This window comes from Furipterus horrens, unplaced genomic scaffold, assembly GCF_987537825.1.
Source record: "Furipterus horrens unplaced genomic scaffold, mFurHor1.1.pri manual_scaffold_8, whole genome shotgun sequence".
NCBI lineage: Eukaryota > Metazoa > Chordata > Mammalia > Chiroptera > Furipteridae > Furipterus > Furipterus horrens.
The window spans coordinates 4,649,832-4,671,014 of NW_028327178.1; the positions used below are offsets into that span (position 1 = coordinate 4,649,832).

The 21,183-nt window shown below is 40.1% G+C and overlaps 1 protein-coding gene across 1 annotated transcript in view; it reads right to left on the reverse strand.

The window, feature by feature from the left end:
- DOK6 (docking protein 6) overlaps positions 1–21,183 on the reverse strand; it is a 216,345-nt gene that overhangs the window by 151,198 nt on the left and 43,964 nt on the right. The window lies entirely within an intron of this gene.

Below are 21,183 nucleotides of genomic sequence, written 5' to 3' on the forward strand. Positions count from 1 at the left end.
TGGCAATTTTTGCATAGAAAAAAATGATTTCACTCAGTCTTTAACATAAATCACACATGGTTATATTAGGACTTAGGGTGTTAAGGGCCTAGGAATATAGTTTTTAAAATCAGAACCATTTTACTTACAGTGCAGGTTTTGTTATCGATTAAAGCCTTGCCTTGCAGAAGCTATTTTATCTGCTCACCTACAAATTAAGGCCCGTGCAGCCCCCAGAGTGGCTGCCGAGGATTTAATGACAGCCTGCAGACACCAGCCAGCGCGCGTTTGATGTGTCGTCTGCACACTCTTGTCTGAAACTCTCGGGGTTCGAACACTGTTATGTGCCCCCCAAAACCCTACGTGGAATTTCATCCCCCCACGGTGACGGTATTTGGAGATGGGCCTGGGGGAGAGCTCATGCGGCCATGGGAGGTGAGGTCGTGAGTGCAGGATGCTCAGGACAGGGTCGGTGACCTTATAAGAAGAGACGACCAGAGAGCCTGCTTGCTCTCTCTCTGCGCTCTCACACCAAGAGGGCACGTGAGGGCCCCCCCGAGAAGGCAGCTGCCTGCAAGCCAGGGGACTCGCTCAGAACTGAGCCCTGCTGGCCCTTCATCTTGGACTTCTAACTTCCAAAACTGAGAAAACAAACAGCTGTCGTTCAAGCCCCCGGTTATGGCAATCCAAGCCAAGCCACATTGCAGGCTTCCTTTTACTGGCAGGGCCGGTGGTGAAGGTAGCGGGAGCCATGGCAGTGTGAGGATATCATGCACGTGGAACACAGTTACAGGAGTCAGCAGAGACATCTGAGACCGAAGGCCGGTACATAAAACGACCATCGCCGAGCTGGATGTATACAGATGATTTTGTTTTGGAACTGGTTTAAAAAACGTTGTGCTCTGTGATAGGAGTGAAATAATCTTGTGAAAAGGCCCTGGTGCTGAAAAGGTGGCAGCGTCATAGTGTGGCAGTGAGAAGTCAGATTCCGCGCGAGTCAGCGCTCTGGGCGCGACCTTCCTGCCAGGAGCCGACAGGCAGCAAAAGCAAAGGCGGTCCCCGCTCTCGCTCTTCTGCAAACAGGGGGGACCCCGCTGGCGTGCGGCCCTGCCCCTGATGCCTCATCCGAGTGGGCTGGACAAATCTCAGAGAGGGGCAGCACACACGCCTGCTGGAGACCAGGAAACCAGTCCTCGGAGGGAAACACAGTGAAGGAATAGGCTTTGTTCTGCTTACAAACGAAATACACCAATTCCTGGAGAACATGAAAGAGAACCACATAAATAAAATTTGGTACCTCATTTTTATTCCCCCCCGTGAGACAAAGTGAAGACATGTCCTTCGTTAGCAGCAGTGGGAGGAGAGGGTGCGCTCTGCAGATACCGCTCTTCAAGGGCATCTAAGGGTGTGGGGCCACTTGCTGGTTAGCAGGAGAATTATTGCTCAGACTCCCTTCCGCAGGCAGATGACACTCCCTCCTGCCCCATCACTGTCGCGATGCTGTGTCCCTCCTTCCTGGGGAAATCACCGATTTCACCTTCGCATTCAGAGTTACCTCCCAAACATGCCAGTGGTCGCACCAAATAGGCTCCTGGGTACCCTTCAGATTTTCCTTCTAGAAAATTCCATGTTGTTGCCACGACTCCAGAAATCCCCAGGAACCCCAGCTGCCCAAGCCTGGGTTTCCCACTGCATTAGCCAGCCAGCCAGCTTGCCGTAAGTAAGGACCCTCTTAGAGATTTCCCTTCCGTTTTCCTTCAGAGCGATCCCTTTCCCTTCATGCTCTCTCCTTTCAAGGTGATTTTACACAGAGGACATCCTTTATCCATTTGAGACTCACTGTGAAGTGAAGGGCAGATTTCTTGGCTTGAGTTCATGGCCATAATTACGTTATTTAGCTAGGACCTGTTCACAAGCTTTAACCTAACCAAACGTCAGATTTAATAGGCCTATTCTATCACAAGAAATTGACCTAAGAAACCCCGCACTTCAAATAGGATTTTAGTTAAGGACTCGGCAGAACTTCTGATGATAGGGGTCCCCTGCTCTAAAAAGAGTCACAATACCTTCATCTCTAGAGATTTCAAAGAACTTAGAAGAAAGCAGAGTACCTGGGGGTGGTTTATATATGTGTTCTCTTCTGAACACAAGATCCTACATAAATGGTACCTCGGGGTATAGAATTCAGTTACTGACATATACCGGCATCTGAAGACAGCACATAAATGAACAAAATAAGCAACCCCCATCCAGGCATAGTTATTGCAGGCTTATTCTCTGAGTAGTTTCAGTTGCAAAAGTCCTGGGTCCTTGTCCCCTCACAAATTGCTTGTGTACTATTTATTGAAAGACACACTAAAAAAAAAAACCAAGTCTTTAATATACATGCCTCTATTGCTATATGAACACCCCCCCCTATTGAAATATAAGTGAAAGGAGCAAAACATTTAAAAAACAGCTTCTGTCCTTTCTCCTTGGAGTGTAATTCGAAGTTCACGTTCATGAGAAAGTTCTCGCCGACTGTGTCACTCAAGAGGTTCGCCTCATTCAGCGCTGAGTGATGCCAAATATGAACACTGTTCCCCATTAACACCGAAAAATGCTTCCAGAGCAATACGTCTATCTCAACTTTGCTCATTTTGCGTAGTTGGAAAGACCAAGATGACTGTGTTAGTGTTCGCTGATTCTATTATCTTGCTTCCTCTTTATCCAGAAAAACAGCTTTGAAATGCATAAAGGAGAAACGACGATTCCAAAATTGGCACCTGTGGCGACTTCGGAGGAGGCCGAGCGGTTTTCGTTTTCCATCTGAGCCTGCTCGGTTCTCTCTGTGGCACCTGTCGACCGTGCACACAAGGAGAGGACACGCGTCGGGCTTGGAGTCACAGCCAGAAACGCAAGGCTTCACAGCAGTGGCAGGATTTCCGTGAGCATGGGAAATTGCCGTTATTGTCAAGGGAATGAAAACGAGCTGCCGGGGAGACCCCCTGAGCAGGACCCCCCAGAGCTGGCAACTTTTAGAAATGATCACAGCCCTGGGAGGGTACTTACAAGTGTGGCTGCATCACCTCCTGCTCTCAGGGAGCCCCTCCGTGGCCTGAGAGGAAACAGAGCGTCCTTCCTCTCTTCTGCAGACGTCCAGAAAAGAGCCTTGCCTTCTGGGTGTTACCTTCTCTCAAATCCGAACGTTCTTCGGCTCTGCACCAACATACGTTGTTTGCAGTTCACGGTGCTTTATTTTCACCAGGTAGCCGTGGAGGTGGAACCCGATAATCAGTGCAAAGCGTATTTCCACATACAACTGGTTTGTTTTTATTTTATGGACCCGGTTTGTACAGGGTTCCGTCATGCCAAGACCCGTTCCCTGAAATTTCAGGACGGCAACCCTCCAACTGACATTCTGCCCAGTAAGTGAGTCCAATATCTAAATCAAAGCTCAGAATATTTCCTCTTCAGTTTACTTCTCTCCCTGGATTCAGTCCCTTCGTTTGGTAACCACATGTTTGGGCGCACAGCTTCAAACCCTGCTGTCGCCATTGACTTTTGCTTCTTGTACCTCAACTCCCCAAATCTGTAGCCCCAAAGGAAATGCCACTGTAACAGAGTGAGAAGGGCTCCACTCGAGGGGAAAGGCACCTCTAGGAAAGACATGCCGAATAATAATAAAAATAGTAGAGAACTTTGAAAAGCAGACACTTTTCAGTTGATGTGGCAGAAAACGGGAATCCATGATTCGTTTTATTAAGGGTGTGATATTATGGAAATAATATTTAAAGAATATTAGACCAGCAGTGGTGTCAACAATGACCATGAAAATATGAACTATCATTAGGTAATCAGTACATTCATGCCAGAGAAGATTACAACTCAAACAGTGTTGAAGACAGTGGACAGTCAGAAGATGAACCCATGATGAAAAGAATTATAAGAAAAAGTTAGCACTTCACAATCAACTCAATAGGAATGAAGATGAGAGATGACTTAAAGGTATAGCTCAGTTTTTACATCTACATAGCTAAGAGGATGATGTCACTACCATGATCACAGAGCCTAAGAAATGAGTTTAATTTAAGGTATATTGAGTTTGATATGACATTTAAACACTTGCATTACCAAAGCTGATCTTGAGAATATTTTAATTTGCAGCCTTCCTGTAAAATGGGTGTTTACCAGTCTACCTTTTAGAATAATTTAAATTCTTAATTTAAATATATACTTCTTGTGAAACATTATCTCACTTTAGTTTCTTGATGTAAATTTGCATACTCATCCAATGTTGACTTTTCCGTTACTCAACACTTGGTGCTTTTTGCTGCCTCTTTAAAACTGTAAAAGCTTCAATATGTTTAAATTATCAGATCAGCAAACATGTTTCCCTTCCTATTTCTGCATACCTTTTGAATTGTATTGAATTGAGTCTTTAAACCCAAAATAGAACTATTCAATGCTCTAACAATCCACACTCCAATGCTGGTTTTCTGGGGGACTTATAGTGTGGTTGGAAATGATGTGGATTTTCTGTGAGTAAACTTGTTTATAATTGAAGTTACTGGTTTTATTTCAATTGGCCATAAAAAGTTGCTAAAGAATTACTAAAATGCTGCTTGTAAGTGAAGTTTCGTAGTGATCTGAAGGAAATTCCAGAGCTTGTAGGGTCAGTAGTTACTAATAAATAAACTTCCTTCTGTATAGGTGCTGCATAACGCATATTGATGTTAATGTGTGCATCCTTTTAAACCAAGGATTTTATAATATGTCCACTATATTTATTACAGTGTTTATAGTTAAATTTTGCGTTAATAGTATAAAATGTCACATATAAAACATTATAAAACCTAGTTTTCACGTCCAATTATATGATTGAGACTTATCCATGTTGATATATGTCACAGTATTTTTTAAGTGCTTTTTGCTTGTTGATTTTTAGGAATTTTAAATTTTAATTTTAAATCCATTATCAGGTAGATGTGTTGGAAATGCCTTCCCCTATATTGTAGCTTGATTTTCACTTTTTATTTTAAAATATTTTATTTCTTTATTTTTAAAGAGAGAGGATGAGAAGGAGAAAGAGAGGAAGAGAAACACTGACGTAAGAGAGAAACATCGATTGGTTGCCACTTGCATGTCCCCTGTGAACCACACCTGCAACCCAGGCCTGTGCATTGACTGGGAATTGAACCAGCGACCTTTTCACTTCATGGGACAACACCCAGCCAACTGAGCCACACTGGTCAGGGCTTAACTTTTCACTTCTTTATAACTTAATTTTTCATGCAGAAGATTTAATTTTAGTGTAGTCAAATTTGTCAATTATATCCTTTTTGGCTGTATAATTATGACTTGTTTATCAAAGGAAATGCTTAATGTATTTGCATTTATGTGGTTACCAATATACTTGAACTTTTCACCATCTCACTTCTGTTTTATTCTCTTTTTTAATGTACTTATTTTACTCTTTTTTTCCTAATCTGTGATGGATTAATAGAATTTCTTAGATTGTGTCCCTTTTTTTCACTCAACAGTCTTTGAAACCTTTTCATCCCACTCCAAAAACAATACCCATTTAGGTGGCAAAAATATTTAATTACCCACGCATCACGTCTCTCCCCTTTCCTTTCCACTACGAGGATATGACGGAACCTCATTTTAAGATACGCTGCTTCAGCACCTCCCAGCAGATCTCTGGCCTCCATGTTTGTTTTACTCCAATGGAATCACTGCTGCATTTAACATCCCAAGGCTCAGATCCGGTCAGGCATCTCATTCTACTGAACCACAAATGAACAAAGGACACCAATAACCCTCCAATGCCTCCCCATCGCCCATTGCTTATAAAAGGAATTTCAAGTCCGGAAGCTTGCCCTGGAGAATGTCTGTGAACTAACCCCGAAGTCTGTGAAAGTCATCATTTGCCCCTCTCCCCTCAAGTCCTCTTCCTTCCCTCCAACCTGACCCTTCCCGTATGTTCTCGGTTCCCCTACATCACAAGGAAATGTGTCCTAAAGACCTATAAGATGGTCCTTGTTCTCCAGAATTGGAACCAACCAGTGAAGGAGAATTACCCATTCATTCTGATACACTGAGATTTTCAGTACAATTGGCACATATCACGCCTGAAAACCCAAGTGACGGGAGAGACCAAGTAGATGGCCGAAAGGAGTGGAAAGAGAAAGGCTTTGAAACTTACTTTCCTTTTTCTAAAACCTGGGAACCTAAGGCCAACGCTGGGGTCATTGGTAATTAACCCGACGAAGAACTCTTTAGTTATAAATACATTCTTGCCTCCAGACAAACAATTTTAAACACGCCCCTTTATACAAGCTTTGCACTTTTTCAAGGACGCAAAACTTGCACAGTCATAAGTGATTTCTTTAAAAGATCAAGACTAAAAGGAAATGTCAAGATTGATACTAACCGGCATCGGCGAGCACAGGCACCTTTATGCCTCGGGCACTAACCCACGAGGTGCTAATCCACGCTCACTCACCGACCGGAAGTTCCCTCCTCGCAGCATGAAGAGGACCCAGAGGCTCAGGACTTCAAAAATCCTGGGGCCAAAAAACAGCTTCACTGTTTCACACGTATGAAGCTCCCTTGTAACAAAGCATCTCGAGCAGGAGTTTTTGCTCAGAGAGAAAGTTAATTTCTTTGCAAAAAGTACACAGTGGTTTTTTGAACCTACTTGACATTTTTATTGCTATCTTCTCTAATTTAATTTGGTTATCTCTTAGAAATTACTGACTTCCTTTTTAGAGCAATAGAGAAAGGGGTGCTCCATATTTGTTTCATAGTATTTTAACTTTAGAGTGTAACCTGATTTTTTCTCTGGGTTGACATTTGGGGCAGCGCTTCCCTCAGACCCCAGCAGCAATCTTGACTTTCAACCGTCACGAGCATCTTTTGTTCTTAGGATGTTCCCCAGTGGTCTAAGGAATGTACACCAAGATTAGCATAGTTGAAACCACACCCAGACTCGGTGAGGTAGGCAGCGTCATTATCGCCACTCTCAGAATGGGACAGGGAGGCAGAGAAGCTAAGTAGCTTAAAGTTTAGCACCACGGTACATTATCGTTACAGTTTGCTAATTTGGCTTCTTATCTCTGCTTTCTCTGTACTCTACACAATTCCGTACCCTGTGATTAAAATACTCATCCTAACATTTTCTTAATACCACGGCGCCTTTTGCCGGTTGTGCCTGCTTAAGAGGCCTAAGCCTAGGATACGAAGCCTTCCACATCCAGCCCTAACCTGGCCTTTCCACCTGTCTCCCGCTTCCTTTTGTTAAAACTAAGCCCACGTGGGACCCATATCTCCTTGCCAACAGTTTAATTTTTAAATAATAGCTTTATCGAGGCATAACTGACAAATAAAAATTATGTACATTTAAGGGGTACAATTGGATGTTTTGACATACAATGGTCCACCCCTTACTCTTGGGGAATATGTTCAGGATGCCTGAAAACACAGATAGCACTGAACCCTATATATACTATGTTCATGTCTATACGCATAGACTTTTGATGAAATTTGATTTATGCGTTAGGCACCGTGAGAGATGAACAGAAATAACTGATAAAAAAAGAGCGCTTATGACAATATGCTGTGATAGAAGTCACGTGAATGTGGTCTGTATTCTGCTCACTAATGGTCCTGCACTCACCATTTCTGGGACGCTGTGGGTCATGCAGTGCAGATGTGATGAGGTGGGGGGAGGAGGGGGACATGGGCTTTGGGACCTAGTGTCAGAATACTATGGACCTGCTGAGACTACGGTGAAAAGAGGATCAAAACCAGCACGAATTTCTGTTCCTTCTTCACAATGTCACAGGTAGACATTTCCTACTTACTGGAGACCTCAGCAACCTCAGTGTACAATTTTCTTCTTTCCTTATTAAGTCAAGAACTTTCACCTCTTCACTTAAAGGAAGCACTTTATGTTCTCTTTGGTGTTTCTGAGTCACCAGCATCACTGCCTTTGGGGCCGTTATTCGGTAGAACGAGGGCTAATTGGACACGAGTGTGATGACCCCTGATGACAAAATGGTGCCTACATGACCCAAGGGAGGAGCTTCTACGGCGCAGAGACGCTGGGCAAATGGAGGAGCCACGTCCCAACGGGGACAGCGTGAGATTTCATCATCCTACTGAAAACGGCACACTACTTATAATCTATGAATCGTTTATATCTGGAATTTTCCACTTAATATTTTAGACCTTGATTGACCGACCACAGCTAACTGAAAACACAGAAAGCCACAGGGCGAATAGGGGCTAATAGTGTATGTGAAACTGTAAAATGATCACCACAATCCAGCTAATTAATATATCTGCCACTCCATGGAGTCATAATATTGTTCTTTGTCGTTGTGAGACCACAAACATCTACCTCTTAGAAAATGTCAAGTATACAATACAGTATCAGTAACTATAGTCACCACGCTGCACATCCAACACTTAACTTCGTGCTTCCAGGAAGTCCAGCCATCTGGTCAACTGGACTAATACTTTGCTGTCAATGTAGTAGTTAGTTGCAAGGAGAAAGGCTTGGGGCAGATGAAATTTGCCTGCTCATGATAATGCCTCTGGTCTCCTCCACTTCCTTATGGCGTATAGGCCACAAACACGCACAAAAATGCAACAACGGTTTCAATCTTCATGGATAATGTACGTTATGCACAGGTCTCACACACTGTCACCTCCAGGTCACATATGTAGTCAATATGAAGGGCATCAATTCCTCTATCACATGCAAGAAATATGTCTACTTAGGAATTATTGAAGAGCACGAGAGAAAATTATAGTAAGCTTCGATTTGAGAGGCTTCAGTTATCATTTAAATCACACCATAAATGAATACTGACAACATGAAAAATGTCACGTTTATAATAGGAAAGAATACAATTCAAACTTATCTTCAAGATCCAAAAATTTGGGGAAATAGAGCAAAGGCAGGGGACACCTAACAGGTATTAAAATATATTATAATGCTCTAATAGTTAAAACAATGTGGTAATGGCACCTGAATGAGCAGATCATCAGACCAATAGAACAGAACAGAAATTCTGCAGAGGGTATATGATGATAAAGGCGGCATCTCAACAAATCAATGCAGGAAGGATAATGAACATTTTTTTAAAATGTATCAAATTTGCATACATATGACTTCAACCCATCATTCTCACATTTAAAAACTTACACCATATATACATCTGCATTCATAAAAATGTTATGTGCCTGAGTTACATACTGCAGGATTGTTGATGATAGCAAAATACTGAAAATAACACTAATGCCTGTTGATAAGAAACTCATTAAATAAAGTATGACACACCTACACAATGAAATAAGAAAGCTTTTTACATTCTGATGTCAAAATAGCTCCAGGATATGGTTATGTGTGAAAAAAAACTTACACATGCCCTTCTGTATAAGAAAGAAAAAACTAAAACCGTACAGCCATTATCTTCTTATATCTCCATAAAGAGACACTAGAACTGTAAAGAAGAACTTTAAAATTGGTTTCCACTGTAGGATTCAGGGGCAGGGTCTATTAAGATGAGGCTGGGAGAGAAGTCTCGCAATTTCTAAGTAACAGGTTAGTAACATTCTTTACCTGTCCCTGTCTGGTAAGGAATATTAAAATATGATCAAGCAGTGTTTAATGTTTCACAAAGACATTTTTGCTTTTAAAAGACAATGGGTATGAACAGCCATCCGAACACTCCATGGACACATTGGCTTTTAGAACGACTAACATTGACCGTGGAGTACAGAGTACGTGGTTGGATGAAGAAAAGCCGGATGCAGGGACATCCCTTCCTTAGCTTTACTCCTAAAAACAGCTGACACTCATGTCACAAGTTTGATATGGCAAACGCCCGCTCTTCGATCCTCACACCAATGCTGTGGGGTAGCTACTCCTATCAGATCCATTTCATAGATGAAGCAACCGAGCTCAGAGAAAGTCTCCTGGCCTAGAGGACCAAGACAGCATTTGCATGGGGGAGGTTGACATTTAAAGGAGCATGAAGAGAAGGGGTTCTGAGGAGGACAATCAGAAAGGTAACAGGAGTAACCAGACAGTGAAGTATCCCAGTGATTAAGCGAGTAGGTAGTCATATAAAGAATGGCATAATAAAAGATAAATGAATCACCTAAGGCACTTACTTTAACTGTTCATATTGGAAGGTAAAAACAGGCCATGTGTAGTTTGCTTGAGAGCAATAATAATAAAGATGACACTCTAGGTCCACGGTGGTCCCTCTTGTAATCAAAAAGCTGTAGGACTTGCTGTAAGACTTAGCTTTCTCCTCACGCTTCTGCTATTTATCTTCCAGGTAGGCTCTCATATATCAAAATAACATTTCTATTTGAAAAACACATTTTTTGGACCAAGATGATACATGGGAAAAGAGCCTACTTACCTAGTATTTCAATAAAATAATGATAACCCTGTAAGTTTACAGTATTTTTCAGATGTCACAACTGTGAGACATCAAATTGAACATGACAGTTTTATTTTAAAATCTCTGGTTAAATCCAAGTCCTTTTTTAAAACCCTTCAATCATTCTTCCAGAAAAAATAACAAGACAAAAAGCTTTCTAAGGAGCTTATTTTTACTAGAAGCTATATCTCTGGTACATCTGGGACATGCTGGGCTCTACTCTTGATATACTTTTAAGACACATGGTGACAAAAGTCATATAGAAGCAGAGAGCGTTAACTCTGCAAAGACATTTTGCCAGGATCTTGGCCAGGTGATATTGATGACATCTTTCAAATGTGTCTGTCAGATAAAGGTCATGAATTATTCTTTGTTCAAACACATAAAATCAGAACAGAAGTAGAATTTTGCATAGCTGTGTAAAATTCAAACTTTTCTGGACAGAAAGGAATGATCCAGCTCTTATCAATATGCCTTAGTCATAGTCAGTGCTCAGGAATTAGTTGAGTGCATAGATTTCTCAATGTAATTCCATCAGGTCAACGAATAGGCACAGAGGACGATAATATTTGGCACTGTGCTAGGTACCGGGGAACATGGTAATTAATGAGTCCTGACTCGAAGGCACATCTAGTTTAGTGGGGGCAGACCAGCATGCAAAGATAATTTCAAATCATTAAAGAAAACGCCACGACAGCAATCATTTCGGGGGGACCGAGGCAAAGTGGGACCCTTAGCCCAGCCTGGGGAGGAAAAAGGCAGAATAAAGTAAACGAGATTAAACTGAGCTTTAGTTAGCCAGGCGGTATCACCGGCAGAAAGCAGAAGTCCCGCATCCAGGAGTCTTTTATAAGATCAAAGGGAAGCATCCTTATAAACCATTTTATTGATCATTACTTGGATAGGATTTAAATGTTTCTTTCTTGTATGTCAACGTGTATATGCTTTAGTATGCATGATAACTTTGATTCATTAATTTAAGATTTATTACATTTATCCCTTGTTCATCCAGTCACTAACCTGCTGAGTGACACTGGACAGCTCTCTGAACCACGGGGACTTTCTTATTCTCTCCTATAAAATCAATGCATTGAACTAAATCACTATTGAGAATACTTTTAAAACAACAAATATGTGATACATTGCGAATATATTATTACTACACACGATTCACAGGCTGTACCTTTTTATTGTTCAAATTTAAGAATAAATAAAAATTAAGATGTGATTTTTTAAAATAAAATGATGACATCTATATTAATTATAAAAATTTTAAACACCATAAAATTATAGAGAAGACAGAAAGGCTTTCACTAAATAGAAATAACTGTAATAGTTAAAATAGCTAATATTTTATATTTTATATAAATTCTTTGTTTATATACATAGATAAATGGATGGATAGTGAAGAGTTAATTTATAAAAGAGATATAATTAATAAAAACGTATTTGATAAAATAAAAGCATTCAATTTACTTTTTCATTTTAACTATGTATATATTGAGCAGTTTGTATTTTATTAGTCATAACTTTACATATCAAATTCTAAAATATTTGCTTTGCCTTTCACTCATGACTGGCTAAATTATCTAAAAATCAATGAATTCAACAATTACCGAACCCTTTGACCATAGAGTCTCTGTTTCAGAGGTAATTAAGCCCACACGTTTCAATGGCCCTGATTTTATTGCCAAGTTATTTGTTCTAAGAAAGGTTTGTCATGGTAATCCTTGAGTCCTTCCATCCTTGAATGTGGCCACATGTCTTCTTTACACTCACTGACTCTTCGCTGGGTCAAATGTATTCGTAAACGCTCCACTCTGTGAGAGCTTGTGCTAATTATGTAGGTACTGAGCCTGGCACTGCTCCTTTCCCTCTGTCGTCTCAATTTTTTTTTTGGCAGGGTTTTCTACTTTATTATCATTTTTCAAGAATTCTTTCTAGGTGTTACATTTTTTAAGATCTTTCATGTTTTGTAACATGTGCCTGTTACATTGATTGGAATCATAATTTGGCCAAGTCGGAGATTTTTTTAGACAAGGTTTCCTATTGCTGAGAACTTTGTAGGTATTGATATATTAGTTTCTGAAATAAAAAGTTTCATAAGGAGATTTGAGCCTTATCAGTATGACCCTATTTTGTTATTCACCTTTTTGCTTGGAAATGTGAGGAACTCTAGCTTTTTATTTTTTAATATAGCTTAAGTAGAAACACTTCATTTAATAATAAAAGAGAAGGAATACCCTTAAAATCAGGAACATAATGCAAAAGCCCTCTATCATATATATGTTATCGAAAATTCTTAGCAAGTTCACTAGTCAAGAAAAAATAAAAACTGTGTAAAACTTAGACAGATGTAAAAGAAACGAAAACGACTATTCATAAAAGTTATATTGACTATATTAATAAATGATGAATCATTATAGAGATTTCATCAAGTCAGCCAATGATAAAGTCAATGCACAGTAATCAACAACTTTCTAGTTCATCAGCAACAAGATGTAGAAAATGTAAGATGAAAAGATTAGTGTTACAATGGCCCTGAGGATATAAAACAGGAAGAAATCTAAGAAAAGTCATTAAGACTATTATGGAGAAAATATCTAACTCCGTTGAAAGATATTAAAGTCTTGAAGAGATGAATTTACCACGATTCTCCTTACATTAATCTATAAATGGAATTTCAAGCAAAGCCCATACATGCTCCTTTGTCCAACTTTGCAAATCTAAGACCATGCAGATGCTTCAGAATAACGAGGTAATGTTTTTTCCCTTCCTGAAATGAAGACTTCTAATGGAGATATAAGATTCATACTGTGTGTTGTTGAGGCAGGGATAGAGAAAGGGACATGTGTTAATATTATGGAACTCATAAACTAGTCTACAGATATATGGAATAATGACATATTACAGTTGGAATTTAGAGTCATGGACTACTCAATAAAAGGCATTGGGAAACACTGGTTACTGACATAAGAAAAAAAACAAAACAAAGAAAAAGTATTATTTCAACTTCTCACCATATGTACAATCAGTCCCTGAAGATAAATATTGTAAATGTAACAAGAAGCACAAAAATTATGAAGTAAAGGTAGGATAATAACTTTATTCCATTAGGCTGGAGAAGGATTTCTTTGACTACATAAAGTACACAGGACATAAAAGTAGAGATTGATAAATAGTAAACACACAGAAGTGCAAAATGTTATTTATCAAAATATATCATTCCTGCAGATGATATCTGAAAAACGTAAGAGAGAATGATATGTATATTATTTAGAAATCCTTGTTATTTTTTAGTGAAAAACAGTCATAAATCAACACATGTAAAGGGATACACAAAGGCCATTTAACTGTGTAGTTAATTCTTTCTTAGGATTGTTGGGGAAAATATAAGTATTGATTTTATTATCCTTTACATGTTTGCACTGTTAAAATACCACATAATAAATAAAGATTTTAAGGGAGAGAATTAAAATTCATAGTTTCACATTAGTACATTTCATTGTTCTAATTCTTGCTGTCTCCCGAGTTTGAGAAAACAAAATAATGTTACTTATAAGTATATGAAGTTTCCTCCTTCTGTAACAAGAATCAGAACGTGCCATGGCCCTGTGAGAATTTACTGTTCTAGTGGGAGAGCTTTAACGCACCGGTGTTTAGTTGATCGGTTGAGCTAATATTCCAGGCGTTCGATTCAAAATTGAGAGCACAAAGCCATGGCACGGCCACAAAGCCCTGTGAGCTTGAACTTGAGCCTGGGCTGAAGCATATACAAACAATAAAGACTGCAGTTAGGAAAACAAGAGAGAAGAATGAAGTTAGGTAGGCAACACTGAGAAGAGCAGGGGTCAAAGCTAACAGATGTTACAGAGACAGAACCATAAATGGCTCTTAATCCCTTGTGGGGATTGCATCTTTTATTTGAGTACGGGCAATTTTATATCCCAAGTAACTAGCTGGTACCCGCAGCAATTAATTGAGGCAGATGATAATTTAGGGCGTGATCTTCCCACGTTGTGGACTGACCAGGGAATATCCCATTTGCCCACTCATATTCTCAGGCTTTGGGAAATATATACGCGAATTCATTTTGAATAGACTTGTAGATTACTGACATCAAAATTAAAAACAATTTAGTCTGGTTCTTATTTATTAGGATGAAAGAATATATCAGATATTTGTCTGTAAACATCATATATCTAATGAGATCATCTTCATTTAAATGATCCTCGTTTTAATTTCATAGATTAGAAAGTGGAGACTACATAATTTCCCTAAAATCATTGGCACGTCTTAATTAAGTATTTCAGACTGGAGTTCACTTCTGATAATCCTGATCTGGTATTTCCCCCATTATTCAATACTTCTGTTAAAGAAGCGAAACAATTACATAATGATTCTAATAAGGTGTTTCTCATATTAGCTATTTAAATAAAACAATTACTAAAGTTTCTTTTTCCTACAGTTGTTGGGTTAGTGATTATATTTGCATAATATGAATTGATTCCATTTTTACACTTTTTTTGTGTGTTAAAATGCCTATAACCTTATTTTTATTCAGTTTAACTAAACAGAGAAATCTGTTGGCATAATGTTAGACATGCCTTATTCTGCATTATAGAAGACATGACAAGCCACAGTAAAAATAATTTTCAGGAGGATAATGAGAACACAATTGAAATGTTTGAAAAGAGGAAATCTTTCAGAACTAATTGTGAGTTAACGTTGGGATGATGTTAGCAATGAGCAATAGTATATCTACGTTCATTTAAAAATACAGTATACAACTTAAAATAAATTTGAATCATTTTCCACATGATGTAGAGGATTGAGTGTTTTGTTTCAGTAAATAATCACTTTTTTCTGAAGGAGGATAAAATAAACATGAGTTAACATAAACATGTGATATCTTCTTTTAAAGAACATATTTGTACTGTTATTTCTCCTTATTTCTTTTAGAGTATCACAAAAGTCACCACCTTTCAAAATGACTGTGTATTTGTTTGGTCCTAAAAGAACAGACTTGGAAATTGATTGTTTTCATAAGGCTGTTGGCTGAGAAAATAACACACCCATTTATGTATATTTAACCACCACTGACATTTGATTGTTACTGGCATTTTATTTCCATAAATATCTTTAAACTATTGAGAGTGAATATGCATTTAAAGAAAAATATTACCTAATTTGTTAAGAAAACTCTTACCTAACCTATTCCATCAGAGCAATGGTGAAACACATTTTGACCAGAATTGGCAGGGAAGACTTCGATTGTCACCTTTTTATAAAATGAGAAAATGCCCTAACATTGGTTAAGATACATCATCTCATGCAGAATCATCACAGTATTTCTGTGCAGACTACATGTGATGCTCAGAGCTCTGCCAGCGTGTCTGATAAACGCTCTCTGAGATCCCTCCCAATGACAGTGACTAGTGGGCCTGCCATCACATCATGACACGCCCCTTCGAGGACAGTTATTCTCAGAGGGTGGGTGGTGCCCAGCCCAGAGGTTTCAGCATCACTTGGGAGTAAATTGTGAATCCGAATCCCTGAGGGGTGGTCCCAGGTGTATACCGTTTACCAAGTTCTCAGGGTGATTCTGACGCTCTGGAAGAGGGTGACTTGCTGTGAACGTGGCCATGACATTGTTCCCAGCTCGATTCAACTCCAGACAGTTTTCTTCCTGATTCTGGGCCCCTAACAGCCCTTGACTTTAGAAAACTTTCTATTGCAAATTCTTTCTCTGCTTTAGTTTTTCTCTCCCAGCCTCTTGACAGTTTTACAAACAGGAAAGTCTTTCTAAAGGAAGGACCTGGGAGCAATCTCCTTGAAATGTGATCCTGGACAAGGAGAGCGTCTCCCATCTCCCAGGCTCTATGGGAGGTGAGAGACTAAACTTCTTAACGCAGACAGCTTGGTCACCTGGACAAATCCCTTCTCTAATGCCTTAGCATCTTCCTTCCAGCTGCCCCAGTGCTGAGAGACCCTCCTGTCTTGCAGAGGAGTTCGGTTCAATCTCTGTTCCTCATTGCAATGACCTTGAATGGAGCGCTCCTTGGCTATCTGACTCTGTCCGGTTTTCCTTTGATGCTTCTCATCCTTCTTGGTTTTCTAACCTTGGGTGAGACACTTAAAGTCTAAGCTCAGCTACAGATTCAGGTAGACTACGAGGTGCCAGGGTTCGAGGTGCAAGCTTACACACACGAAGCATGCGGAGCACGCAACTGTTTCTGTCCTTAAGCTACAGCTACTGTCCCTCCAGTACTTGGCAGTACACAAGGTGAGCTTCAGTCATGAGGAGAAGAGAAACGTGCCCTAGACAACATCTCGTGGTGTCAGAGGCGGAGGGCTCCGAGACCAGAGAGCCGAGCTCTGCTGTTTATGAGCAGTGTGATCTCGTTCTGTTTCCTGCCCATCGGTGCGTCAGTTCAGTGGTCCATAAAATGGTAATCACATTAATAACAATAAAAATTTCGAGTGTCCGTTATATGATCCTATGCATAATCTCATTTTATCTTCAAAACGACATTATGAGCCCATAACAATTCTAATTTGATGGATTTAGAGTAATGGGTAATGGGCTAGCCCAGAACTATTCAACTAGGAAGTACCAGAGACATGGAGTAAGGCTCCTAATGCCACAGCTGCAGTACTGGACTGGAAATGAGATAAGGCATCTTAAGGGCCTCGTGTATTACTTTAACAACATTTTAGAGATGTGTGGAATTGTGAAACAGAGGAACATCCAAACTAAGTAATCCTGAAGTTTAAGAATAAGAGTTGCATTCCTGTTCGGATTAGAACTAAAGATTGCATGGAATAGAGGAACATTCATACTAAACCTGAAAGGATTGGTATGCTGAATTCTGATAAAACAAGTAGGAAAAAAGATCTTTCCTGTTTAGTAAGAATGACAAGCAAAGATTTAAAGAAAGAAAATACCAGGGGCGTTTGGGGCAGAGGGTGTACTTATTCTGTTGGGGAGCACTCATTAGGGTATCTTGCAATGATTGCTTTCCGTGTCAGGGGCCGAGACTCAGCAAATAGTTATGCCTCCCCAAGTGGGCATGCCAATGCCTTAAACAAATGTTAGTTACAGAAGTCAGTGAAGACCGCAGGGACTGCAGACAGGGGAGCCTTCTCTGGAGAACAGAGTTTGCAGTCCATCCAGAAAGGGCTCCAGCGTCTGAGATGAGGGTATAAAACAATGCTGCTGAGTGGAGGGATTTAAAAGGAGTGCCCAATAGAAAAAGCCATAATGCCAGGAAAGAATGATTGGTTATTTGCATAGGGAGGTGAAGGAGAAAGAAGTCTAAGAGGAATTCCAGTTACCAAACCAAGACGAGAATGGAATTGATGGCGCATTCAGTAATGCCTGGTGCGTTCACTGTGATGCAGTAAATAATCGAATTTATGGTGTGGTTCCCTTTTATTGCAGACGGCGAGGGTGCACACACACGTGTGCATGCAGAGGCAGAGAGGGACGATGAGGGCACTAGACCAAACACGCCGTACGCGCTGTAAGATTTGACCGCAGGAGTCAACAGCCCAAACATGCAGATGTTCGCTGGACCTTTCAGGGCAACGAAGGGTCGCTTGCGTTTTCTCCTTTTCTGGTTAGAGAATGACAAGAATAAGGTAATGTCAGCACTGCCAGTGGCTCTCCTGAGATGCTGTTTGAGTAGGTTCCCACCAAGAGAGATGCTGAGCAATGTTACAGACGTCATGGTCCTGCCAAAGGTTCATTAGTGAGGCCCAGGGCGAACTCTAGAAAAGTGCGAACACTCAGAAGGTGGGCACCCAGTTTTATTAAACTGGACTTTTACGTAGGAAGTCTAAACAAATAGATGATGGCACGGAGGTCTATTTAGAGTTCCTTCCCATTGCAGGGCTGGCAAAGTTAGAGCTTTCCTTGGGGAAGGACTCTTACCAGCAGTGAGAGTTGGGCTATACTTCAGGGAATCTCCTGGCTAAATGCCCAACGCAGAAACCAAAGGTCTTCCTGCTCTAATTCCCTTGACTCAGGAGGCTAATATGCTATTAAAGACTATGGAGGAGTGATGTATTTGTTTACTTCAAAGTTATTTTCTATCTGGTATTGTTTCTAGGTAGCCTAGAAAATTTAAAATTCTGGGAGTTATATGATTAGTAAACATTAGAGTTATGCTTATGATAATAATTGTATCGGAGAGAGCACAGAGAAGAAGGGTGAAGAGAACACTCTGTCACCGACTCTGTCCTTAGTTTGTGTGACAGTAATAATGGGCTGCCTGTGTCTCAGTCTTAGTTGATGCATTTGTATGACGACGCACACGTACTGGAAGATGGCTTCTTATGATGATGCTTAAAGCCAAGTTTCAAGTTCATTCACGGTGACTGTTCTTTCGGCAGGTAAACAGAATCGCTGGTTTTAAGAAGTACGAAGTCACATTAATAAGAGCTCAGCACTTATCTGCCTTTTCCAAGCAGGCCCCCTTTTCAAACAACTCGGCAGACTGTCCGTGGAAGGTTTGGATCTCCAGGATGGCACGCAGAAAGCTGACTAGGTCAGAGGGCCGAGTCACATTCATGAGGCCACCTCACGGAGGTGGGTGAGGAGCAGGTGCTGGATTAGGTCACTGGGGGAATGAGTGGAGAATGTAAGACTCACGGCAGAAGCATCTGCGCGTAGGCACTGACTCTAACCGCTCAAGCTGTCTCCGGCCGGAGTGCAGTCAACGATTCTGCCACCACTGCCCTCGGGCACTGGGATTAACAAGGGCACAACAGCTGGTGGCAGGGGGGGCCGGGTTTCTCCCTGGGGACGTGTAAGGTTCCAGAGGGACAAGGGGGCGTGAAAGATCCATGGGGCAGCGGATGAACTATGAAGACGTGTTTACATACAGAAATCTTTATTTACACGGGTATAGACATGAATCGGTACACAAACATATACTTTCTTGCTCTCAAGTGCATATGGAACATTTTCCAGGACAGATCCTCTGCTGAGTCATGAAACAAAGCTCAACAAGTACATTGACATCAGACAAAGTACGTCCTATGGCTGCAACGGAACGAACTTAGAAATCACTATGCAAATAAATTTGGCAAATGAGTATATGACTCAGCGATCTTACCTTAGGGATTTATCCAAGAAATAAAAAATGTATCCACATAAAAACTTATACATCAATGTTGATAGTAGCATTATTCACTATAGACAAAAAAATAGAAATAACCCAAATGCCCAACACCTGATGAATGAATAATTCAACAACGTATTCAGCACATAAAGGAATGAAGTACAGATATATTGTACAATATTGATAAAACCTTGATAACATTATGCTAAGTGAAAGAAATCAATCACAAAAAGCTACATATTATATGATTCTATGTATGTGAAATGTTCAGAACACCCAACTCAATATAAATCATGAATCAGCAGTTGTCTAGGTTTGGGTGGAGGGACTGGAAGAAAATGGTGGGTGGCTATTAATAATTATGAGATTCTTTTTATGGTGATGAAAATGTTCTCAAATGGATGGAGGTGATGCATGTACAATTCTGTGAACATACTAAAAACCATTGACTTGTATGCATTAAATGGGTGAATTGTGTGGTATGTGAATTACATCTCAAGAAATCTGACATAAAAATTTAGTAAGGAAGGAGGAGTATGTGTAACTTCATCATAAAATGATTAATTTCCATAAATATGACATAACAGATAAATTTTAAATTCTGTTGACCAGTGCCTCTCAGATTTTATTGTGTATGTACCTATGGCTCATATAAGACAACAAGGACGTGGGTCATATTAATGCATGGCTCAAAATCCAAAAATGCCTTTTTCGTTTTTAACTAGTTGAAAAAATAACCAAGTGAAAATTATATGAACTTCAAATTTGTGTCCGTAAGTAAGGTTTCGCCGGAACCCACCCATGCCTTTTCATTCTCTACTGGCTTTTGTACTGCGGTGGCAGGGCTGAGTAGTTGTGACAGAGACCGTATGGCCCATAAAACCTAAGATATTTACTGTTGGGCCTTTTGCAGGAGAAAAGAATTGCTGAATTTCCCCATCATGGCAAGTAGCCCAGAGCAGGGAAATATAGAGCCGAGTGTAGTTGTGTGTCTGAACTAAAGCAAATGCAGGGAAGATGAAAAGGAGATATGGAACTCAGCTGAAATCGAACAATAGCATAATTGCTCATTGATCTCTCCTCACTCCCACTATGGTCTCTGAATAGTCTGAATAGCCCTGACCTAGAAGATTTTGTTAGTACATTTGTGGTTATAATTGTCCACACTAAGCAATACTTAGGATCTATTTAAATAACTAGGAGATACTTCACGTCGTGTCCACGCTCCAGTGGAAGTCACTGTAATTTCCACGGCACTAAAGGAATGTGGGCACAGGGAGACGGACACCCTAGTCTCACGACAGGCTCAGTACAGGTGCTATTAACAAAGCCTTAAATTACAGAAAATGTCCCATGAAATCAGGGCAATGTTTAGTAAAATGCACTTTCTGCTAAGCAGTAATGACACCAAAAACATTAAGAGTATTGCTCATATAATTTTTTATGTTTAAATTGTGTAATCTAATAAACTCTTCAAGTGTTCATTTTCAATAATTTACAAATTTTGATTCTTATGCAGAACTGTCCAGTTTGACTAAACTAGTAACAAAATCACAAAATTAAAGTGTTTCTTAAACACAAAGGAAACACAAAGCATCTCATATATTCCACGATATGAAAACCACCTCTTA